Source organism: Megascapheus bottae, unplaced genomic scaffold, assembly GCF_031878675.1.
Source record: "Megascapheus bottae isolate mThoBot1 unplaced genomic scaffold, mThoBot2.hap1 HAP1_SCAFFOLD_132, whole genome shotgun sequence".
Lineage (NCBI taxonomy): Eukaryota > Metazoa > Chordata > Mammalia > Rodentia > Geomyidae > Megascapheus > Megascapheus bottae.
In genome coordinates this window covers 199815-225690 of record NW_028327855.1, presented here as the reverse complement: position 1 = coordinate 225690, position 25876 = coordinate 199815, and the positions used below count along the sequence as shown (strand labels likewise).

At 46.5% G+C, this 25876-nt stretch overlaps 1 long non-coding RNA gene and 1 pseudogene across 1 annotated transcript in view; one reads left to right on the top strand and one right to left on the bottom strand.

Moving 5' to 3' along the window:
• Positions 1-25638, bottom strand: part of LOC150039021 (uncharacterized) — a 162236-nt gene extending 136598 nt beyond the window's left edge. The window contains exons 1-2 of the long non-coding RNA XR_016534560.1: positions 25511-25638; positions 24789-25017 (exon numbers count right to left, since the gene is read on the bottom strand). This is a non-coding gene — a long non-coding RNA (uncharacterized LOC150039021). The remainder of the gene's footprint in view (positions 1-24788; positions 25018-25510) is intronic.
• LOC150039022 (glucose-induced degradation protein 8 homolog pseudogene) lies at positions 123-911 on the top strand (annotated as a pseudogene).
• Positions 25639-25876: the final 238 nt, after the last annotated feature.

Genomic DNA, 25876 nt, shown 5'->3' with positions numbered 1-25876 from the left:
CACTACAACCAGGAGGAGCTTCCAAAGCATACTAAGAAAAACAATCCATGAGGCTGCTGCCCTGCCCCGACCTGGGAGCGGCCGCGGAGCCGCCACCTCGGCCCTGTCCTGCGGGAGGCGGGATTCGCACGAAAGAAATCAGAATGAGTTATGCAGAAAAACCCGATGAAATAACGAAAGATGAATGGATGGAAAAGCTCAATAACTTGCATGTTCAACGAGCAGACATGAATCGTCTCATCATGAACTACCTAGTCACAGAGAGTTTCAAGGAAGCAGCAGAGAAGTTTCGAATGGAATCTGGGATTGAACCAAGTGTGGATTTGGAAACCCTTGATGAATGAATAAAGATTCGGGAGATGATTCTGAAGGGTCAGATTCAGGAAGCCATCGCCCTGATCAACCGCCTCCACCCACAGCTCTTGGACTCAAACCGGTATCTTTATTTTCATCTGCAGCTACAGCATTTGATGGAGCTGATCCGCCAGCGTGAGACTGAGGCAGCCCTGGAGTTCGCCCAGACACAGCTGGCCGAGCAGGGTGAGGAGAGCAGAGAGTGCCTCACAGAGATGGAGCGCACGATGGCCCTGCTGGCCTTCGACAGCCCTGAAGAGTCTCCCTTTGGAGACCTCCTTCACATGATGCAGAGGCAAAAGGGGTGGAGTGAAGCTAACCAAGCTGCTCTAGATTATGAAAATCGTGAGTCCACATCTAAGCTGGCAAAATGACTGAAACTGCTACTTTGGGCTCAGAATGAGTTGGACCAGAAGAAAGTAAAATATCCCAAAATGACAGACCTCAGCAAAGGTGTGATTGAGGAGCCCAAGCAGAGCCTGTGCCTGGACCCCAGCAGTCACTGGCATAGGACTCGCCTCTCTCGGGCCACGACTGACAGAGCCTCACTGCAGTAAAGAACCTTTCTCCCCTTGTACTTCATTTTGTTTTTGAGCCACCATCTTTTGAAAGGGGGAAAGCCACCCTTTTAAAATGCTGGCAAACCCACAGCGAAAGACCCCGGCTCTTGGAGTCTGATGCCGCGTGTACACTGTGACCCGACCTGAGGGTTGGACGGGCCCACCTTCCTTGTTGTGGGCTCCTGGTGTTTCTGGCTGCCGATGAGCTCCTTGGCCAGGAAAGCTGCGTTGGAAGTCTGCGTTGGTGGCGGTTATCAGTCAGCCATAAAGCCTCCCACCCAAAACTTTGGAAAAGCACTGATCATTCTTTGGCTTTCTGTTAGCTTGTAGACAGACTATGTTTTCTTAAATTTTTCTTAAGACTTGTCAAGCCTTCATCTTCAAGTTTTTCCTTACCATCTTGTTTTTGTTTTGTGTGTGTGTTTTCCCATAGGAAAGAATATAAATTTGTAAATTCTAATTCAAAGACAACTGTGTGTGCAGGTATTGAGTTTGGTTTGTTCATGCCTTTTGGTTTGGATTGTATGGCTTTGGGGGTGATGTGTGTGTGAGGGGCAGGCTGTGTGGTTTTGTTTTTTTAAATATGTATTTTGGTGCTGTATTTGATGAGAGACTGTTCATAGCAGACCAGTGGGCCATCTCTTACAGGTAATTTTGTTGAAAATAAAGGTTTCTGTTTGATTCTAAGAAAGTCCCATGAGAAGTCCTCATCATCTCAAGCAGCCCTTGTTTTTGGTGTACTTTCCTATGCTGATACAGTGGTGACAGCTGCAGAGAGACTTCGATCAGTTTGTGTGTGTGACAGCAAGACAGCCCTGGGTGCTGGTGGGGACCAGGACCAAGGCCGTCACACAAGGCCTGTCAGCCTTTCTCGTCTGCTCCTGAGCTTGGCAGAGTAGTTCTCAACTCCAGTTGTCAGCAACGCTGCAGATGTCCTGCTTTTTTCAGTTATTTGCTCCTCACTTGGTGGGAGGTGTGGCCGTGAGGTGTGGCATGGCACTAGTCTCTGCTGGGCGATGGTGTGTACATATGTAGATCAGGGCAGAGATGTGTGTGGAGACCTTGCTGGAGCAGGGACCCCCTTCAGTAAGCCTGGTGGGAATGTAAGCAGTGCAGATGCCATCTTTCTCCCCTCCCCCGCCTGGCCTCAGCCTCCCAGACACTGGAACTAGGGGACTGCTTGCCTTGTTAGGCAGCTTGAGGCATACCAACGAGCTAGGTTAGAGCGGGCTGTGATTGCTCATTGGCTAATACCTAACTGCTTAGTTGACAGCTGATTGGCCTCTTAGCACACTACTTTGTATGTGCTGGCTTTCTGTTTCTAGGCAGTGCTGGGGTCAGAACTCGGGGCCTTGTGCTAGCTAACTAGGCAAGTGCTCTACTACTTGATCCATGGCTATAGCCCTTCATGCTTGTTTTGTGTGCCAGTACTAAGGCTTGAACTCAGGACCTGGATGCTGTTCCTTAGCTTTATTGTTGAAGACTCTACCACTTGAGCCACAGAACCACTTGCGGCTTTATGATGGCTAATTGGAGATAACATGCTTTTCCTGCCTGGATTGGCGCTGCATGGCAATCCTCAGATCTCAGATTCCTGAGTAGCTAGGATTACAGGTGTGAGCCACAGGCATTCAGCTATCCTTTTAGGTTTTGTCATTTTTTTAAATAGTATTTCCTGTTTATGCCAGGCTGGCCTCAGTCCTCCTGTGTACCCTTTCCATATAGCTAGGGTGACAGGCACCTGTCATACTCAGCTTTTCTTGGTTAAGAGGGAGTCTCACTAGCTTTGCCTGGTCTGGTCTCAAACCATGGCCTCCCAGTCTGCTCTCCAGCGACTAGAGTCCCGGAGGAACCACTGTACCCAATGTGCCCTGCCTTCTTGAGCATGTTCCTTCAGTATCTTGTCAGCTGTGCTCCTAGAGGACTTACTTCCCACCTCCTTGGAACTGAGTGAGGTATCCCCAGCTCTTGGCTTCAGGAGGTAGGCGGTTCGGCCGTACTCATGCTTAGCTAGAGTGAATATAAAAGATGTGGAGCTGCAGCTGTAATGGGCATTCTGTAACCAACCCAATCCCCAGAGGGACCCTTTGCTGCCCTGCAGGCCACAGGATGGTGTTGGTAGTCTACCCTTGGCTCCAGGCAGGGTAGGTCTCAGCAGCCATCTCTAGCTGTGATCTTTTTTTAGAGGGATTCTTTCCTTCCTTAGATTTGAGGATAAAATTAAGGTAGTTGATAAGGGAGTTTTAATCTTCAAGTAGTTAGTAGTTTAAATGTAGCAGACATTGGGGAGAGATAAAGTAAAATACCAGATAACTGACATTATCTTATTAGTGTATATAAGATTGTTTACATAAATACTAACTATATAATCAGTTTGACTTGTTCTCACGCTCAGAGGTGTGGGAGACAGAGTAACAGGATTATCCACAGACAGTGGGGTCATGAATGGGGCTCTCATGAAGTATTGGTGAGTGGTTATACGACAAAGTGTTGCTATTTTATTTACAATTCAGTCAGTGCTGAGATCCGCCAAAGTCAGAATGCCTGGACGGTTTCAGACACTGGGGTCTCTTCCCGGGATCGCCCGTGGACTGGGCGTGAGTCCCTGCTGGGGGCTGCTCCGCCTGCCCTTCCTGGGCTGTAGTCTTCGACTGCAGCAAGCAAACCGAGTTAGTCAGTTTCAGTATGGCTTCCTTCTTTGCCTCCTTGGGATCTCACTCTGGTGACTATTGAAACATGGTTGTATTGTACAGATTAGCTTTTTCTTTTCATTTTTATGCCTTCTGGTGGAAAGTGCCTTGAAATAAATGAAACTTGAAAATTTTTTGTACTTTATTTCATATCATGAAGTTGTATATGGAATATATCCCAGTTTGGAACATTCCAAAGCCTAGAGATTATGTGGGGAACTAATCTGTTTGCCACTTGAATTAATTGTAGGTTCTGAAAAAGGGAGGAGTTGGCTGGGACTAACGTTTGAGACCAAAGTCTGTGTTGGTATATAGCTGAGAGCTGTTGACCTTGTGTGTGCAGAATCAACAAGCGGGTCCCCGTTGCTGTCGGGGAATGAAGACAGCCTTTGTCAAGCAGTGTGATGTCCTTATTGTCTTCTTCCTGTGTGCAGCTGGTTTGGAGAGTGGAGGCAGCAGTGCTGAGAGGAACCTTGACTCGCTTGCTGACTCGGGCACTGGCATCCGGGACATAAAGGGGCAGGCATCCCTTCCGGGACTGTGCCACTCTCATGCGAACAAAAGACGCAGTAAGAGCACCTGTGGTGGTGTGCAGGTGTGCCTCTGCCGTTGAGGCTGGGGGTGAGGACGGCGGTGGGGACCAGCCTTCACTCCTGCCACCTGGGTGGCCCCACCGTGCACATGTGGCTTACCACGGGGATATTTGTTTCAAAAACATGTATTTCTTTCTCAGATGTATAAGTTGTATTGTTAGCAGTAGTCATGTAAACTCCTGTATAAATTCACAGCCTGCTAGAGTACTGTTATGCACATTTGACTAATTCTTTACTCCGGGGCGAGATCTGTGCTTCCTGGCCTCTCATCTATCTTTTGAGAAACGCAGAATAGGTTGCATTTGCCGCCTGTTCTTAATTGATAGTAAACGTTTTCACATTCCCCCCCCCCAAAAAAGAGAAAAACAATCCATGAAAAGTCTGAAAAAGCAAATGCACAGATACATTGGTAGCTGTTTATTGCTCTGATGGAGAGTCGGGGAAAGGACAGGAAATATGACTGCTATTAGGTATGGGGTTTCACTCTGGGTGATATGGAGTGATAGTTTCCTCACTCTGACAATGTAAAGAAAGTACATTAACCTGCATATATAAACATAACTACATAGACATAAAAATCTATGATGGGCAATATACTCTATAGACATAATGTTTTATTATGTAGCTTAATATTATGTATGCCATACAAAGACTCAGCTTAATTTTATTTATATTCTAAAATCTATGAGCCAGTGACAGTATATTGAGATTCCCTTTGTTAAACATGACATTTGAAATAGGATGTAAAAATCAATGTTAAAAAAAGTGAAACGCAGGGTAAATGAATTAGCTTGCAGCGAACATGAAGAAAAATCCACTTTCCCTGTCGATTCTAAGGGTGGTAATTAGTTCCCATCTGATGGTGCAAGTGATGCATGCTAGGCTCTCCATGAATGCACAGTTTACTAATACCTGAGGTTGTGAAGACTGAATGCTCTGCTTCAACACACAGACCACTCCTGGACAACTACGATGGCCTCCAGAAATCCTGTTCCTGACCCTCATGCATTCCCTCGTCATTGAACCTGGCCTCCATCACCTCTTCTGATTGCTTAATTCAGGACTCAGTATTAGCAGCTGCATGGCCAGGGTCAAATCTTCTGGAAGCCAGTCCAGGCAGACCACAGTCTGAATACAGGTGCTACAGGGAGACAATCTGGCATACTTGCTCTTCATCTGGGGAAGAAGAGGAGCTGGCATCCATCCCTTCACTCACAGTCCTTCCTGCCCCTTCCCCATGTTTCCAGAACCCTGGGGCTTTGGGGCTGCAGCAATTTAGGCCAGGCCATGGAATAACTTCGGCAGGTCTGCCAGGCAAATCCCCCAGTCTGGCACTGCCTAGATGCCTCTTCTCTCACTGCAGGCGGCCCACTGGGTCAGGCAGGCACCAACTCCTAGGCCTGGAGAACAGCAAGTCTGGGCCTTTGGCCCCACCACTCGGCCAGCCCGGCAGCCCCTGTAGGATGGAGGTTCCACGAGCAGCGGTCACCTCTTCTGCAGCCTGGGCTCTGACAGTCCAAGTGGACCTGCGGGCCGGGCCTCCCACGAAGGCTGCTGCTGGGTGCTCGTGGGCTCCAGGCCACTTCAAAACTGCCGGCAGGACAGGTGACCCGGGCTGCCGGGAAACCCGAGGGTGAAAAGGAGTCATACCACTCCTTCCCCAGGAAGGCCATGGGGACAGAACTTAGTCGCCTAGGTGCAGCTGGAGGAAATGGCCTTCAAGACACGGAAGTAAATGTTCCCAGTGTCCCAGCATCCAGCTGAGGCTGCATCGGTGACATCCTGGTTGAGGCTCCGCCCCTGCCCAAGTCCACGTCCAGTCCAGGTCCTGCCTTCAGGTAGACCGGCCCCCAGAGCAAGTCCACATCCAGTCCAGGTCCTGTCTTCAGGAAGACCCGCCCCAGAGCAAGTCCACGTCCAGTATAGGTCCTGTCTCAGGTAGACCCGCCCCAGAGCAAGTCCACGTCCAGTCCAGGTCCTGTCTTCAGGTAGACCCGCCCCCAGAGCAAGTCCACGTCCAATCCAGGTCCTGTCTTCCTGTAGACCCGCCCCCAGAGCAAGTCCACGTCCAGTCCAGGTCCTTTCTTCAGGTAGACCCGCCCCCAGAGCAAGTCCACATCCAGTACAGGTCCTATCTTCAGTTATACCAGCTTCAGAGCAAGTCCATGTCCAGTCCAGGTCCTGTCTTCAGGTAGACCCGCCCCAGAGCAAGTCCACGTCCAGTCCATGTCCTGTCTTCAGGTAGACCACCCCCCAGAGCAAGTCCATGTCCAGTCCAGGTCCTGTCTTCAGGTAGACCCTCCCCCAGAGCAAGTCCACGTCCTGTCCAGGTCCTGTCTTCAGGTAGACCCGCCCCCAGAGCAAGTCCACGTCCAGTATAGGTCCTGTCTCAGGTAGACCCGCCCCAGAGCAAGTCCACGTCCAGTATAGGTCCTGTCTCAGGTAGACCCGCCCCAGAGCAAGTCCACGTCCAGTCCAGGTCCTGTCTTCAGGTAGACCCGCCCCCAGAGCAAGTCCACGTCCAATCCAGGTCCTGTCTTCAGGTAGACCCACCCCCAGAGCAAGTCCACGTCCAATCCAGGTCCTGTCTTCAGGTAGACCCGCCCCCAGAGCAAGTCCACGTCCAGTCCAGGTCCTGTCTTCAGTTAGACCCGCCCCTAGAGCAAGTCCACGTCCAGTCCAGGTCCTGTCTTCCTGTAGACCCGCCCCCAGAGCAAGTCCACATCCAGTACAGGTCCTGTCTTCAGGCAGACCCACCCCCAGAGCAAGTCCACGTCCAGTACAGGTCCTGTCTTCAGGTGGACCAGCCCCCAAAGCAAGTCCACGTCCAGTACAGGTCTTGTTTTCCTGTAAACCCGCCCCCAGAGCAAGTCCACGTCCAGTATAGGTCCTGTCTCCGGTAGACCTGCCCAGGAGCAAGTCCACGTCCAGTCCAGGTCCTGTCTTCAGTTAGACCCTCACCAGAGCAAGTCCACTTCCAGTACAGGTCCTGTCTTCAGGTAGACCCGCCCCAGAGCAAGTCCACGTCTAGTACAGGTCCTGTCTTCAGGTAGACCCGCCCAGAGCAAGTCCACTTCCAGTACAGGTCCTGTCTTCAGGTAGACCCGCCCCAGAGCAAGTCCACGTCTAGTACAGGTCCTGTCTTCAGGTAGACACGCCACAGAGCAAGTCCACGTCCAGTCCAGGTCCTGTCTTCAGGTAGACCCGCCCCAGAGCAAGTCCACATCCAGTACAGGACCTGTCTTCAGGTAGACACGACCCAGAGCAAGTCCACGTCCAGTCCAGGTCCTGTCTTCAGGTAGACCCGCCCCAGAGCAAGCCCACGTCCAGTACAGGTCCTGTCTTCAGGTAGACCCTCCCCCAGAGCAAGTCCACGTCCAGTACCAGTCCTGTCTTCCTGTAGACCCGCCCTAGAGCAAGTCCACGTCCAGTCTAGGTCCTGTCTTCAGGTAGACCCGCCCCAGAGCAAGTCCACGTCCAGTCCAGGTCCTGTCTTCAGGTAGACCCGCCCCAGAGAAAGTCCACGTCCAGTACAGGTCCTGTCTTCAGGTAGACACGCCCCACAGCAAGTCCACGTCCAGTACAGGTCCTGTCTTCAGGTAGACCTGCCTCAGAGCAAGTCCACGTCCAGTCTAGGTCCTGTCTTCAGGTAGACCCGCCCCAGAGCAAGTCCACTTCTAGTACAGTTCCTGTCTTCAGGTAGACACACCCAAGAGCAAGTCCACGTCCAGTCCAGGTCCTGTCTTCAGGTAGACCCACCCCAGAACAAATCCACATCCAGTACAGGTCCTGTGTTCAGGTAGACCCTCCCCCAGAGCAAGTCCACGTCCAGTACAGGTCCTGTCTTCCTGTAGACCCGCCCCCAGAGCAAGTCCACGTCCAGTCCAGGTCCTTTCTTCAGGTAGACCCGCCCCCAGAGCAAGTCCACATCCAGTACAGGACCTATCTTCAGTTATACCAGCTTCAGAGCAAGTCCATGTCCAGTCCAGGTCCTGTCTTCCTGTAGACCCGCCCCCAGAGCAAGTCCACATCCAGTACAGGTCCTGTCTTCAGGCAGACCCACCCCCAGAGCAAGTCCACGTCCAGTACAGGTCCTGTCTTCAGGTGGACCAGCCCCCAAAGCAAGTCCACGTCCAGTACAGGTCTTGTTTTCCTGTAAACCCGCCCCCAGAGCAAGTCCACGTCCAGTATAGGTCCTGTCTCCGGTAGACCTGCCCAGGAGCAAGTCCACGTCCAGTCCAGGTCCTGTCTTCAGTTAGACCCGCACCAGAGCAAGTCCACTTCCAGTACAGGTCCTGTCTTCAGGTAGACCCGCCCCAGAGCAAGTCCACGTCTAGTACAGGTCCTGTCTTCAGGTAGACCCGCCCTAGAGCAAGTCCACTTCCAGTACAGGTCCTGTCTTCAGGTAGACCCGCCCCAGAGCAAGTCCACGTCTAGTACAGGTCCTGTCTTCAGGTAGACACGCCACAGAGCAAGTCCACGTCCAGTCCAGGTCCTGTCTTCAGGTAGACCCGCCCCAGAGCAAGTCCACGTCCAATACAGGTCCTGTCTTCAGGTAGACACGACCCAGAGCAAGTCCACGTCCAGTCCAGGTCCTGTCTTCAGGTAGACCCGCCCCAGAGCAAGTCCACGTCCAGTACAGGTCCTGTGTTCAGGTAGACCCTCCCCCAGAGCAAGTCCACGTCCAGTACCAGTCCTGTCTTCCTGTAGACCCGCCCCAGAGCAAGTCCACGTCCAGTCTAGGTCCTGTCTTCAGGTAGACCCGCCCCAGAGCAAGTCCACGTCCAGTCCAGGTCCTGTCTTCAGGTAGACCCGCCCCAGAGAAAGTCCACGTCCAGTACAGGTCCTGTCTTCAGGTAGACACGCCCCAGAGCAAGTCCACGTCCAGTACAGGTCCTGTCTTCAGGTAGACCTGCCTCAGAGCAAGTCCACGTCCAGTCTAGGTCCTGTCTTCAGGTAGACCCGCCCCAGAGCAAGTCCACATCTAGTACAGTTCCTGTCTTCAGGTAGACACACCCAAGAGCAAGTCCACGTCCAGTCCAGGTCCTGTCTTCAGGTAGACCCACCCCAGAACAAATCCACATCCAGTACAGGTCCTGTGTTCAGGTAGACCCTCCCCCAGAGCAAGTCCACGTCCAGTACAGGTCCTGTCTTCCTGTAGACCCGCCCCCAGAGCAAGTCCACGTCCAGTCCAGGTCCTTTCTTCAGGTAGACCTGCCCCCAGAGCAAGTCCACATCCAGTACAGGACCTATCTTCAGTTATACCAGCTTCAGAGCAAGTCCATGTCCAGTCCAGGTCCTGTCTTCAGGTAGACCCGCAACAGAGCAAGTCCACGTCCAGTCCATGTCCTGTCTTCAGGTAGACCCCCCCAGAGCAAGTCCATGGCCAGTCCAGGTCCTGTCTTCAGGTAGACCCTCCCCCAGAGCAAGTCCACGTCCTGTCCAGGTCCTGTCTTCAGGTAGACCCGCCCCCAGAGCAAGTCCACATCCAGTATAGGTCCTGTCTCAGGTAGACCCGACCCAGAGCAAGTCCACGTCCAGTCCAGGTCCTGTCTTCAGGTAGACCCGCCCCAGAGCAAGTCCAGGTCCAGTACAGGTCTTGTCTTCAGGTAGACCCGTCCCAGAGCAAGTCCACGTCGAGTCCAGGTCCTGTCTTCAGGAAGACCCGCCTCCAGAACAAGTCCACGTCCAGTACAGGTCCTGTCTTCCTGTAGACCCACCCCAGAGCAAGTCCACGTCCAGTACAGGTCCTGTCTTCAGGTAGACCTGCCTCAGAGCAAGTCCACATCCAGTACAGGTCCTATCTTCAGTTATACCAGCTTCAGAGCAAGTCCACGTCCAGTCCAGGTCCTGTCTTCAGGTAGCCCCCCCCCAGAGCAAGTCCACGTCCAGTCCATGTCCTGTCTTCAGGTAGACCCCCCCCCCAGAGCAAGTCCACGTCCAGTCCAGGTCCTGTCTTCAGGTAGACCCGCCCCAGAGCAAGTCCACGTTCAGTGCAGGTCCTGTCTTCAGGTAGACCCGCCCCAGAGCAAGCCCACGTCCAGTACAGGTCCTGTCTTCAGGTAGACCGGCCCCCAGAGCATGTCCATGTCCTGTACAGGTCCTGTCTTCCTATAGCCCCCATCCCCCCAGAGCAAGTCCATGTCCAATCCAGGTCCTATCTCCCGGTAGCTCCCCCCTAGGCCCCAGCAGAAGCCCATGCCCACTTATGGGTCCTGCCTTTCTCATAGACCCCCAGCCCCCAGTGTGTGAGCAGCAAGGCCTGGTGGTCCACAGGACAACTGAAGGCCCAGGAGGGTAACTTTCTTTCCTAAGTCCTGGCTGGTGTAACTCTCCTCCTGACAAGAGCCTAAGCGGCTCAGGAGCATCGCTTCGTCCCATGCCTGGTCCCTTATTGGTGCATCTTCTGGACTTCTGGTCAGATGGCTTTGACTGGCTACCTCAGGGGTTCCTCACTGGTGACACCTGGGACCCCAGGAATGACTGGCAGCTTCCTGTGGTGAGTTTTGGCCACAGGTGATTTTTCTGTCACTGCATAGGGAATTTGCAGCCCTAGATGATCCTGGTTCCTCCCTGGGTGCTGAAGAGCTTGCCACCAGCCCTCCCCAGGACACGCAGCCAATGGTGGGAGTGGCCGGTTTCAAGGTGGAGCAGCACCTCCTCCCCCCAGACATGTCTCCCTCAGATGGTCTTGTGACCCACTTCCCCCATCCTCCCCTCTGCCTATCAGTGTTTCCCTCTCCATTTGGATTTGAGTCTCCTGAAATATTCATCCTTTCCTGAACACATCTGGGTTTTACTAGCACCACAAGTAGGCAAGGTTTTGTATTCAACAGGGTGTAGCCCTACCGATGGCTCTGATTCCCATGGGAATAGTATTTGTAAATTCACTCTAGGGTGTGTTGCTGGGTGGACTCAGATGCTCAGAGTAATTCAATTCTAGGTAAAGTTGTTCTGTTATCTATTATTTCTCTCCCTTTTTTCTGTTTTCAATTTCTTCATCTCTTCTTTCCACCCCCTGCTTCTGCTCCTCCCCTCCCTCCTTCTGTCCTGCTCCTCCCCCTACCTCTCTTACCCCCTCCTATACACCAGAACTTGTACTTTTTCTTTCTCTTTCTTTTTCTCTTATCTGGTGATCTACCTCTAGAATCACACCTCATCTTGTAAATTTCAGTGCTTATTTCCAGAGAAGTATTTCTAATATCATTCCTCCAGCTCGCTTCAAAGCATGATCCTCATATCTCAGCCTTCTGAATATTTAGGATTACAGGTGTAAAATTCTGGTGCCAGACTCTACTCTCTTCTTGCAACATTTAATCATCATCTGTTGCATATACAAAGACAAGAGCAAAACTGCCTTGGATACTTCATTCCCTTTCCAACTTCTACTTTATTTCCCCTTTTTTTATTTACTATGTGGAAGAACAGAATATTAAAGCTAAATTAAACTAGTGGATAAAATGCAGAAATCAGGGAAGGAAAGAAGAAAGGAAGGAAGGAAGAGAGGGAGGGAAGGAGGAAGGAAAGGGAAACAATGAGTGGTTCTTACTTTTCTTTGTCACAGTCTTCTTTACACACATTGGAATTGAACATTTAGGAACTACCAAAATTTTCTTTACCTCTGTTATGGTGCTTAATACATGTTGTAAATTTAAAGATGCCTTAATGCTAACAATAAATTATTATTATTTTTTTTGGCCCCTTTCTCTTTCTGGCCCCGCTCGCTCCGGCCCGGCTAGGCCCCCTTTCTAGCTCAGGCCCCGCTTGCTCCGGCCCCGCTCGTTCCGGCCCTGCTCGCTCCGGCCCTGCTCGCTCCGGCCCGGCTAGGCTCCCTTTCTAGCTCAGGCCCCGCTCGCTCTGGCCCCGCTCGCTCCGGCCCCGCTCGCTCTGGCCCCGCTCGCTTCGGCCCCGCTCGCTCCGGACCGCTCGTTCTGGCCCAGCTTGCTTCTGCCCGGCTCGCTCCAGCTTGCTCTTGGCCCAGCTCGCTCCAGCCCGGTCCTGCTCCTGGCTTGCTCTGGCCCCGCTCGCTCCGGCCCGGGTCGCTCCCGCACGCTCCTGGCCCCGCTCGCTCCGGCCCTGGCTTGCTCTGGCCCTGCTCGCTCTGGCCCGGTCAGCTCTAGCTTGCTCCTGGCTCTGCTCGTTCTGGCCCCTTCTCACTCTGGCCCCGCTCGCTCCGGTCCTGCTCGCTCTGGCCCCGCTCGCTCCGGCCACCACTCGGTTGGGCTCTGTTCACTTTAGCTCAGCTCGCTTCTTTCGCTTTCTGTCGCCGTCGCAGTCTTGTCTCTGCCACTTTTCCGGTTTGGTTGTGTCTCGTCTCTGCCACTTCCGGCTTGGTTGTGCATGTGGGATACCAAGGAATCGAACCCGGGTCTTTGTGCATGCTAGTCAAGCACTTTAACCGCTAGGCCAAACTCCCGGGCCCCGCTAACAATAAATTATTTACAACCAATATTAGTAACATTTAATCACAATATGAATTAATAATTTAATAATAACAACTAACAGTGTACTAAGTTCCATTTCCCTTCCATTCCTTAGTATTTGTTGCCACTCATATTCTTGAATTTGGCCAATCTTACTGGAGTGAAATGCAATGTTAGTGTTGGATTGATTTTCATTTCCTTTATGACTGGAGATGTTTAGCATTTACTCATGTGTTTATTGGCCAGTGTTAATATGTGTATCACATTTGCCCATTTCTTGAGTTGGTTTGAAGGGGGTTTAGATTCTTGAGCTCATTGTGTAATCTGTGGGCTGTCTTTTGATTAACCATGTTTGTAGCCTTGCTCAGTGTATCCAGGCCCTGCTGAGGAAAGAAAGTGTGAGCAGGAGGTGTGAAGAGGGGTCAGACTAGTCATGCTGGCCCATGCTGGGCAGCTCACTCTCACATACCTGACTCCTCTGTCTGCAGGGTGAGGATATGGGGAGATGGAGTCTCCAGGCAGATACTTCCTGGAAACAACTGCATGCAGAGGGTTTATGGTAGCTCTGGAAAGTGCCCGACAGTGTATGAGTCAGGTTGTCCACTTTACTAAGATGAGATCAATCATGCTTCTCCTTCCCCAAATCAGGCTTAGAAGATACTGGTTCAAGGCTAGGTTCATTTCCCCAAAGCAGAGTATTCTTCTCTCACTGTCTTGCTTGGGAACTCCCAGGATCTTCCTGTTGTTGCCCCAAGGCATCCCCTCCTCTGTGACCTGGATGGCCCTGTACATTGATGAAGAATCAGTCCATCAATCAGGTAACTAGCTATGATCACAGTCTGTTCATCTTCCACACTACGTAGCTTTGATGCCCACCCAGGCTCCCCAGCAGTATATGGCCTCCCCAACCCTGTTGTTCTTGTTCTTCTGTTCTTGATGGTTAGGGCTCACATACAGTTCTTCAGGTTCCTTCCTTTGGTTACTAGTTGGCTACAGGCTGCTCCTGTGAGTCCCAGCTTATGCCTCTAAACCACTTGTATTCCTAATTTTTAACCCTCCACCCTTTGGCATGGTAGACAAGGATTCTAATAGGAAGTCACACAACAGTCCTCCCACCTGCCTCACCCCTGCCTCACGATTACATCTGTAAACCCATAGTTCAGTGGTTGCTAGTGACTCACACCTGTAACTCTAGTTACTCAGGAAGCTGAAATTTAGGATTATTGTATGAAGCCCATCCTGGAAAGAGGATTACAAGACTGTTATTTCCAATTAATTATCTCCCCTGCCCACCCCCCCAAAGAAACAATCCTTGAGCTGTAGCTAAAGTTGCAGAGTACTAGACCAAAAAAATACTCAGGGGGCGTGCCTAGGCTGTGAGTTCAACCCCTCCAACACAAGTACATGCACACACAAACACACACACACACACACACACACACACACACACACACACACACACACAGACTTTTCTGAGTCCTTGAGCAGGCTGGAAGGAGCGTGCACAATAGTTCATGGGCTGAACCAGGAATTTGGCCTACTGGTACAGTGCTTGCCTAGCATGCACGAAGACCTGGATTCAATTCCTCGGTACCACATACATAGTAAAAAGCTGGAAGTGGTGCTAAGGCTCAAGTGGTAGAGCTCTAGCCTTGAGAAAGTCTAAGAACAAGGGCTTGGGCCCTGAGCTCAAGGCCAGGACTGGCAAAAAAAAAATAGTTCATGGGCACATCACCATCTGGTAAGATAATTTCAGGAGAGCCTGAAATGTTTTAGCAATTATGGCCTACTGTGGCTACTGAGGGATTTACTGAGACCCATGACCGAGTACTTTATTATTTTTGTTCTTTTTGAAAGTCCTGTAGCTTGAACTCAAGATCTAGGCACCGTCCTTGGACACTTTTTTGCTCATGTCTACTGCTCTGCCATTGAGCTACAGTACCACTTCTGGCTTTTTTACGTGTATGTGGTACAGAGGGACTGAATATGGCCTATCTGTATTTTAGGCAAATACTCTACCACTAGGCCATACTACCAACCCCAGAGTATTTTCTTAAGCAATAATAACATTTTAGCCATGACTAAATGATGCATTTCTTTCTTTTTACCCTTCCCCACACCACCTCCTCAGTGTCGACTATTTACTACGTACTTGCTGGCTATTTCGTTTCCCATTTCAACTCAGCTACCCAATTGTGATGATTTTTAGGCAAAATTTCCTTCTATGAGAGTCCAACAGACTGGGCAGAGCTACCCAAACCATTACATCTACTAAAGAGTCATGAGGTAGAGACAGAGAAAGGACATACAGCCATTTGGCATGATCTCATTGAGAAAATGAGATAAAATGACCCCAAATAAATCTTCCAGAAGCTGACATGAACTACTTATGATTTCTACAAAAGGAAGGTAAAGTACTAGGATATATGTATTTGAGAAAACATAAACCCTGATCAGGCCAGTGGGCTGTCTGATCATTAACTCAGTTGTGGCTCTCTGGAGGTTTGGAGACACTCTCAATACCATCACCAACTTAAGAGGGCAATCTAGTCCCTCAAACTTAACTTGAGTAACAGAACTTCTAGGGAGGGCCAGGTGCCCTTTTGCTAGGAGAGAGAACTAAGGGGAAGGAGTCTTGGTGCAGTTTGTCAAGGAGAGAAGAATCAGGGAAGGTGCCATTTTCCCAGGCCAACCTATCATCCCAGCCTTTTGAACATTATAAAGGAGCACAGACTCCCTCTGGCTACTTCCTACTAAGAAGGGGCATCCACCTCAGGGGTAGAAGGCAGAAATGTTATCCCATCCAGGAAAAGACAGTAGTAACAGTTCCTCTGTGGTGAATGCACCTACTTGTCTCTGGATGAAATCTAAAGGACTTAAAAGGCAGGAGCTATACAGATAAAAACAAAAGACCAAACATAGAGCACCCATAAATGGCAGAAGAAAGGAGAGCCATCTGTTCAGGCTAGAAAAGAAAGTATTGAATGATGTGGCTGGTACCTGTCTCCTATGTTGTAGGTGGTTCTGCATTGGTAGGTATGTCCCTAACTACTCCTGACTGAATGTGGCCACTGGCTAGAGGACAGCATGGTGGACATGTTAAGAATAACCAGTCAGAATCTGTGACTGGATTAGAATGGTAAGGGCCCGGTGGGAGGCCTTGGTCATTTTCTGGAGTAAAGAATATGGATGGTAGACTCAGTATAAATAGAACTAATAGGTGGTAGATATGTGTTCCTTCCCAATTAAAAGACAGATAGGAATGAGTATTAGATAGGCATGCTTATGAAGTCTGTACTTTTGATATCTGGGCTCTGGTTAAATTTGAAAGGGGAAGCACTAACTGACTCGGTATGGGATGTAACATCCCCTCTTACCTGACCAGTTCTCCCCAGCTTCCTTTGGGGGAAACTTGTGGCAGTAGTAGTTCTGTGGAGGGGTGTGTGGGAACTCCCTTTTTCTTCTTCTTGCATACCATCTTCACTAACTTTACTAATAAGCTCTACCTTCTCAAACCAAGACATACTCATACCAGCTGCTCCTTACTCAATCCAGCAATAGTCTTAATTTCCTCCTTTCTTCACCTGGAAACAACCATTTAAGATAATTCTTACTTCCCAAATCCTTTCTTCCTTGCTTCCTTTCCCAAGGCATCCTTTATTAACTTCCCTCCGTTTCTTTACATTACTACTCTCCTTCCTGTTTTCTTTACAATGACTTTTGAACACCTTGGTTGGTGGAGAAGGAGAAAGATGGGAAGAAGAATGTTGGCCACAAGGATACCCACCACATGACCTTTCTCTTTTCCTAGGTGGGTAGCAGTCTCCAGGACCTGCAAGGAGAATTGGGGAAAGTGCCCTGAACAGATTTTCAAGGAAAGGAGGTAGCCCTTCTCTTACATTCTATTAGATTACATTTTATTTCTTTTCCTGCAGCATGAAGGTACACAGAGCTGAAAGACTGAATGTTTGGTGCTAGAGGAATATCAATACCAAACTTCAGACTCCATTACAGAGCTATACTAATCAAAACAACAGGGTATTGGTACCAGAACCAGCCAGAGGACCAATGGAATAGGACTGAAGACCCACAAATTAACGCACATACCCATGGCCACCTAATCTGTGATAAGGGAGCAAAAATATGAATGGCAGAAAGATAGCCTGGTGAACAAATGGTGCTGGCAGAATTGATTAAGCACCTGTACAAAGCTAAAATTGGATCCTTATATATCACCCTGCACCAGAATTAATTCCCAATGGATCAAAGACCTTGAGGTAAAGGCCGACACCCTGGAAACTTTACAGGAATAAATAAGAGACACACTAGGGCTCCTTAGCACAGGTTAATAAAGGCACAGAAACACAACATAATAAAGTTTGGACAAATGGGATTGCAATAATTGGGCAGGTTCTGTATGCAAAGCATATAGCTAGCAAGTTAAATAGAAAGCCCAGAGAGTGGGAAAACTTCACTAGCCATACAATAGACAAGGACCTCATATCAAAAATAAACTAATGGCTCAAAATGTTGACTCTCTTAAAAACAAATCCTCAAAAAAAAAAACCACAACGATCCTATTTAAAGGTGGGCTAAAGACTTAAAGAGAAACTTCTCTGAGGAGGAAATAAGAATGGCCAGTAGAGGAGATTGAGCACATTCAGGGTGGTATGGCAGTAGACATTGTCATAATCATTTGTCATAATCAGTAAAAACCTTGGGCTCTCCTAGCAGAGATTTACAATGGAATAAAATCCAGAGACATTAGGTCAAATAGTATGACACTAAATGTAAGGACCTCCAGAATAAGGAAGCCAAAGCCATGTACTGAGTGACTGTTGTCCTTAATGTAGGGCTCAGGAGATTGGCCTAGTGGTAGAGTGCCTGCCTAGCATGCATGAAGATCTTGATTTGATTCCTTGGTACCACATGCATAGAAAAAAAAATTCAGAAGTGGTGCTGAGGCTCAAGTAGTAGAGCGCTAGACTTGAGAGAGTCCAAAGGACAGTTCTTTGTCCTGAGCTCAAGCCTAGGAGTAGAAAAAAAAGGAAATGTAAATTCAAACAACTTTGAGATTCCACCTCACTCCTGTTAGAATGGCCAGTATCAAGAAATCGAATAGCAACAGTTGCCAGTATGGATATGGCCAGAAGTGATGTCTACTGCATTGTGAGTGGGAGTGTAAACTTGTTCAACCACTCTGGAAAACAGTGTGGCAATTCCTCAAAAGACTTAATGTACAGTTCCATTATCACCTAGCAATCCCACTCCTGGGCATTTTCCCAAATGTCCATAAAAAAGGACATATTAAACCTAATACCACCACCATATTCATTGCAGCATTACTTACCATACCTAAGATATGGAACCAATCTAGATGTCCCTCAGTTGAAGATTGGATCAAGACATTGTGGTATATATACACAATGGAATTCTATGCTGCCATCAGAAAGAATGACATCACCCCATTTTTTAAGGAAATGGAAAGACTTGGAAAAAATCATATTACGTGAAGTAAGCCAGACCCAAAGAAACCTATGCTCCAAGGTTTCCTTCATTTGTAATCATTAGTATATGTCTAGGATTTTCCTAGCAGAGAATCACATTAGCTCAAAAGTAATGAACCTATGGCCATACAGGGTGTGGCTAAGGGAAATGAGTGTGGTGAGGATGTACATGGAATCCAGTAAGGACACAGAAACAGTCTAAAAGGACATATGGTTCTTGAGGTCAAAGAGGGAACAAGGAAGTGGATGGAAGGCATCCCAGTGTGCCCCAGCTCTCTCCAGCTGACTGTCAAATTCCGATTCCTACATCTTCAGAAGGGGAAGAGACTAGACAGAAGGTCTACAGTTTCCCTTGGGTGTGGCACCACATCAAAAACAGAGACAGATGAACAGAGGGCTCATAGGAGTTACACACCAGCGAGATAAACAGGAGATGATGTGGTGCATGCATGGCCAACATGGGAAAGGCTAGAGTCCTGAGGTATTTCTGTGTGTGCACATGTGTCTGTATTCTTCCACTATAAATTCTTCCCTAGGGCATTGCAGATATCCTACCTTCTACCTCATGGCTGAAGCACTAAATCAGGCACCATACTTCCAGGCACCATTTTGTTGAAGAATTGGATTTGTATGCTGACATATGTCTACCCTGAATCTCCTTCAAAATTGTTTCCCCTGGCCTCAGGCATAAGAGTAGAAACTATTTTACATGTCAGACAGCAGGATGCTCAAGATCAAAAGTATGGAGAAAGCACAAAGGTATCATTGAAGAATCAAGCACGTGTGAAATAGTGACTCTATCTTGAGAGCTTTATCTATTACAGGCCCCTGAATTGACATCTCAGTACCCAACAAAACCAGTGGTGGGGAGGAGGAGCTACAGATGGATCTCAAGTGACAGTGCACATACCAAACATGTTCAAGGCCATGGGTACACTACTATGGACCATCCACTATGGAAAGATGTACGATTTCTTCCATAATTACTTCCAGATTCTTTTTTCATGTATGTGTTGAATTTGTTAATGGTGAAAACAGCTTGTTTGCAGCCACTATCACTTCCTCAACTAGACATGATCATTGTTGAGTTAACTTGTCATTTGTGTTTAATCATTTTGGAATATGATAAGAATATACAGGATGCATAACATCCCATAAATATCTGCATGAAAATTTTTCAGATGTCAAAATGAAATAAGGAGACTGGGTCTCTACACCATCACCTTGTTCTCACAGCCATCCTGCCACCAAGCTGGGTGATAAGGGCTTTTCATCCAGCTACAAAACCTTCAAAGTGAAACAAGCCATTTTTAGGAGAGCTTGTCTTCAGAGAATATGGAGATGCCATGCTGTTTGGCTTTAGGGAAGATTGGCTCCAGAGAATGACTGCTCCTCACCCAAATCATGTGTTTTTTGTCTTTAAAAGCTTTGTGCAAGCTCTATGCTAGGCTGCAGGTCTTTGAACAGAAGTCTCCCTGCAGTCACTGGCTCTCCAATAAAGACTCCCAGTTCTGCCTCTCAAAATCTGGCTTCTCTGTTTTTCACTGACTGAGTTCTCATACAACAAAAATAAATGGAAAACAATTGAAAAGGACAAAAGATAATTGCTTATGGTCTGTTGTGAAATCAACTACTAACAAACACAATGCTTAGTAAGATTGCCACAATGGATATATGGAAGTCACAAGCCACTGAAGTGAGAAGGCCCTAAGAAACAAAGGAGCAAACAAACCCAGGATCAACACTTAATACCAAAGAATTCTCCTACTCTGACTGCCCCATTTGATGAGGGTCCTGCTTCTATCCTTCAGTTCCTTTTCCCTATCAGATAGGCAGGTCAGACAGGAAGCATTAGCACAGCAAGGAGTGAGAAGAGGGAACATGGAAGCAGAATTTTAGATGTGGAGTAAGGACATAAGTTCCTACAAAGTATGTTAGCTTTAAAATGGCTTAAACAAGAGGACATTTAAGGGCCGGGAGTTTGGCCTAGTGGTTAAAGTGCTTGCCTAGCATGCACGAAGACCCGGGTTTGATTCCTTGGTACCACATACATAGAAAAAAGCTGGAAGTGGTGCTGAGGCTCAAGTGGTAGAGCTCTAGCCTTGAGAAAGTCCAAGGACAGTGCTCAAGCCCAGGACTGGCCAAAACAAAAGAGGACGTTTAACATTGGGTTGGTTAACAAGGAAAGAAATTTTCATCAATGTAGCATAAAACTTTGCTTTTGTAGAGTCTCATGTCTATGAAAAAACAGGAAATATCCTTCTTCATACGCACCATTTAAAATGGTGCTTAGATAAACTGAAGTAAAAGTGTGTGAAAACAGTAAGTCAAATGAATTTACATGGTATTTGACTATAATTTCATTCTTTAGCATGGATAATGAGGGCAATTATGTGAACAAAAACTATGTCAAGAAAAATCGTTGATTATAGTTTTGTGACTGGGTATTCTAGTGAAATCACATTCTCAAAGAAATTATAATGGGTGTGTGTTGTGTGCATGCATGCACATTGCTTTTATGGCATTATGCCCCATGACTCTGTATTCCTTGCTAATGCTTGAAGTCTTGAACTGTGCTTTTCCCGTCCAGCATTATGCTGGTGAGTTGGAAATGGCTATCAATAACAGTAAAGCCTTATATTCAATCTTGAAAATAAGCAACAGTAGACTATGTGGAAAGACAATTGCTCCTGTTCTCTTTGGAATTCAAGTAGGAGGAGCTACAAGGTCAAATGCAGATGGCCACAGTACATGTATGCAGCTCAAACTTATTGGAGGGAATGGAAACAAACTTCACATACAGAGTAGGTAATGGAGCCTGAATCAGTTTTCTGTACCCCACAACTCTGTTATATTGAAAGGTCCACCACCATATTGGATGGGAGTTCTGCAGATCCTTTATCAATCAGATAGGCTGGACAGAGAGCCAACAGTGGTGCCAGCAGGGAGGAACAGAAGCATCATGGAAGCAGAGATGCAGATGTAAATGAGCTTTGTATCCCACATAGCAAGTGAACTAGAAAATAAGCCACAAAACCACGGGAAACATTAGTGTATAGTCATAAGGAAAGAACTGTTCATCAACCTTTCTTCTAGTTTTTTTAGCTATATTATGCTTTTTGACTGTTGCAAATTAAGGTAGTGATCTGATTGTATCCTTGGCATTTCTATGTGACCTTAGCCACATGTCACTGATTGCTGCTAACAAAAGATTCAGAATTACTCCTACTTTTTGTTTCAAAATTATCTGATTAGTTCAAATAAGTTGCCTTACTTCTACTTCATTATTTTGTGGAAGCTGCTTTAAAACATTAAGGGCTATTGCATCTGACCAACCTCATCTCGATAGCATTAACCAACCCCCACTCCACTCCTGTCTCTCAGGCATTCTGCCCATGCTCCCATGTCTTGTACCTCTTGGAAAACAACTTGTAACTTCCATATTGAAGTGAGTGTGCTGCTCAGTATTATGTTCTTCATTAACTTGAAGAAAGTTCAAATTTCCCTGTTGATTTCTAAACATCGTGTTCCCTAGCTGGATCTCATGAATTATATATCAAAACATGCTTTGGGCACCAGTGTGGAAATGAGCTGAGTAGGAAGACATGGTTGAATCTCATTTTTAACACAGGCCTGGGTGACTTCTCTGTATGTTCAAACATCTAGAGAATCCCATCAGAGTTCTGAGCCAAGGCTCACTGGTGGAAATGGCTACTTTAACAACTGGGACAGGTAACATATTTCTCTATGTGTTCCAATAAATATTTTGCTTCTGTAATTTTTAATCTTGGTGTAGAAATATTCAAACACTGGATAAACAGCAAAACCATCATCAGTGTACTCTCACACACCCAGCAGTGGCTGGCATGTGTCACAGTCTGCGCATTTCCAGGTGTGCATACACGGAAACTTACTGGGTTTGTATCATAAGGTGGGATGAAATGGTTACATGACGTCTATAGATGAGAGAAGAACAGTAAGCACACAATCCAAATAGGAGAAACACATTGATAACTTACACTCGCCATACCTTGCCGGAGGCACCCGGCCAAGGGTCCTTGAAGAGTAGGGCTGAGAGGTTGAAAGGAAAATAAGACAGAGACAGAGGGGTTTGGGAGGGGCAGAACAATTGCTGCATCTGACAACTTTATTAAACAGCTTGTCTATTTTATACCTTAGTACAAGAAAGCACTTGCTTGTGTTGGCAATCAAGCTACAGTTCCATACTTGAATAATAACAAGAATTCTCAGAAGACTTATTGTTTATATAAAGAATCATCCAGTCTCAACTATCTAGTTATTCTCAGCAAATCTATCTCCTGGAGGGAGAGGGTAACCAAACAAGTCTGGGAATACTTTCAAAGCACACTGTCATGACCTGTGAGAATTTAGGCAAAAAGGTTACTCCACCCTTGCATGAAGGCAGGCAGATTGTACTCTTCACCCTTTGTCCTCAATATAGGCCTTTCGAGTATAACTCTGTTAGACCCCAGACTCATATTGGTTTCCCACAATACCTAACATAGAAGTTATTAATATTCACTTATCCAGCAGGCATTCTAGTGATGGCAAGACAGTGAGAATTTAAAGACAAAGGTATAGAGCTCACAAGTGTGGCACAGGAAGTTTGACCTGTAGCATAGTAAAATCCAATTATTTGCTTAGAACTTAAATGAAATCTACCATCACACCCAAAAGACTTACAGCAATAAATGTTATTTAAAAATTAATGTGAAAGTGTTGTCAAGAAAATTACAATTTAGAGATTTTGTGTTTGCACCTAGGATTCTCCTGGTAGAGGATTACAATCGCACAAAACCTAGATACATAAGGCCATATAGGATGAGGCTAAATGAAAGGATCTCCAGAATATGGAAACAAGAGCTTTATCTTGTGTGATTATTGTTCTTAATGTACTATGTTATTTCTCTTCTCTTTTGTTGCCCTTTGGTTAACCTCATATCGTTACAATATCTGACTTTGTTGCCAGGCATAATGTACATACGTTTATTTGTTTATTTGAAATAAGAAATGGAAGGGGATAAAACAAGATGATCGGGTGTGGAAGGGGAATGAGGACAAAAACATGAGGAGTATCAGTGTGTGAGAAGTAATGCGCCTACTGTCTGGCAAATATAACTGTAAACCCACTATATATTACAATAAGAAAACCACATAGAAAAAGATTTTGTGTTTGAACAAAATTTTATTGACACAATTTTATTCATGAAACAGAGTTCATTTTTAAAGTTTACAGGTCCATAAAATTGTTTGCTGACATTCAATTGTAAGCATATGAGCTCCAGCATGGAGGGTAAGCTTGAGATGGTGCAGGACAATCAGGTTTTGTGAGGTGAAATCACGCAGGTGGTGAGTATGGCCAGTGATGTGTCTAGACAGCAGTGTTCATTTCCAAACCAGTTCAGATGCCGCTTCCACAGAAACTTAAAATATGCTAATTTCCATATCCTTATGGAGTCAAGTTACACAAAACATAACTTTTCTCATCGTACCTTTGTGCCTATTTTAGCACTATTCAAAAGAGTTGAAGCTGGACACCAGTGGCTCTGGCCTGCAATCTTCACTAGTCAGGAGACGAGATCTGAGGATCACACTTCAAAGTAGCATAGGCAGGAAATACATGGCACAGTACTCTCCAATTAACCACCAGAAAAACGGAAGTGGCATTGAAGCTCAAAGTGTTAGAGCCCTAGCCTTGAGCTGAAGAGCTCAGGGAAAGAGTCCAGGCCCAGAGTTCAGGTCTCACAACAACAACAACAAAAATGTTGAAACACAGGAATCAAAACTATTGCCTACTCATCAATGAGTATATACAAAACTGCTATATGTGGACAAAATGAGGAATGAGTCTGCTCTAAAAATGGAGTGAAATCATTATGAGGACAATGGATAGGAGAACTCAGCATGGTAAGCCAAATACATCACACTGAGAGCCAAATGTCACATTTTCTGTCCATTTTGTAAATCTAGACTTTAAAGATGAATAATAGGAATGTACAAGAGGACCTTTTGTGGTAAGGGCAGCAGTGGGGAGTGAGGACATGACAAGAGAAGGTATGGGACATGTATAAAATGCTCTTCAGTATACTATCTGATAAACATTAATAAAGTCAGAGCAACTGTTGAAATTATCCCACGAATGGAGAACACAAGTATGGAGGTTACTGGAAGCCCCACTGTGAACAAAAAAGACATAACAATAACAAACAAAAAAAACAGCTGGCCAGGCACCATGGCTCGTGCCTGTAATCTTAGCTACTCAGGAAGTTGAGATCTGAGGATCACGGTTCAAATCCAGCTCAGGCTCTAAAGTCAATGAGACTCTTATCTCAAATTAACGACTACAAAATCGGAAGTGGCGCTGGGGCTCCAGGGTAGGGCAAGAGCTTTAGCTTTGAGCTGAAAGGGCTCAGGGACAACACCCAGTCCCATGACCAAAAAAAAAAAAAAAACCTGTAGCAATTCAGAATGAGACCTAGAGGTTTTAAAAAATGCCAAGATCTCCAATTCTTTTATGAATACTGAATAGTAGCAATCTTAACTGAATACATACAAGGCAGTCAAACAAGTCAGGATGTCAAAAACTGAAGAATAATCATTCAAATACCGCAAGCCAGTGGAAAACATTGACGCAACTGACCCTGCTCAGGTACTGGTCCAGGCTCTCAACTGAAGTGTATGCATTTGAGGAAGAAGTCACATGGTTTTCTCCAGGAGAGAAACGTCCCTTCAATTCTGCAACACGTGGAAGTTTTTCTGGAGACTAGCCCTCGCTGCTAGGCCTTGTGACAGGAGTATGGGCAAGAGACTGAGAGTGCGCAATCACCAAGGAAATTCCTTCAATGGCCTCCTTCATGCTGTCCACAGTCCTGTGAGGTTTGCCAAGGACAAATACCAGCATTTCATTAGTCAATAAAGAACTCCTAAGGAACTTGCATTTCTGAGAACCAGAACAAAAGAATAAATGAAAAATGCCTTTGCATCCATAGTGTTAGTAATATTGGACATATGTCATAACATGGCTGAGTGCTGAGGAGCTGTGAATGAAGATTCTTTCTATGAGTATTTTTGAGATATTGATCAAACTCATGTTTTAATTTTATAATCCTATACATAAAAATATTTGTTGAAAGTAATTAAATAGGAACATATAAAATTATTTATATACAGAATATTTTTTCTGGCAGTATCAACAAATAGCATATTCAAAATGTTTTGCTTTACAATGAGATCTCAGTATATTCTCCTTTTAGGAAGTCATTAAAATTGTGATTTAAGAAATATGCCTTTAATCATTACATGTATCAGTGGTAAACTAACTTGTCCCAAACTGTCAAACACTACATATAGATAGGCATTTACCTCAAAATGACAAAATTCTCCTTCCTGTTCTTCACACTGTAACTGTGATAACATATTCTTTGCTTTTTTTTTTGCTCCTTGTCTTGGCATCTCAACATATTTCCCAATCATATTCTCATATGTATTTTACATATGAATGAAGTGCATTTTGGCTGAAATAACTAACCTGAAAGAAAACAAGGGAAAAAGCTATGTCAGGTTGGGTTATTTTTTTATTATAAAGGAACACATATTTTCTCATCCACTCTCTGTCCAAGTGCGTAAAGAGGTTCTACTTCATGAAACAACTACATGAAGATCTGTAGGTAGATGAGTTACATCCTTGTTCTGGGTTAGCTTAGAGACTAGGGCAATGGAAAGGCAGAA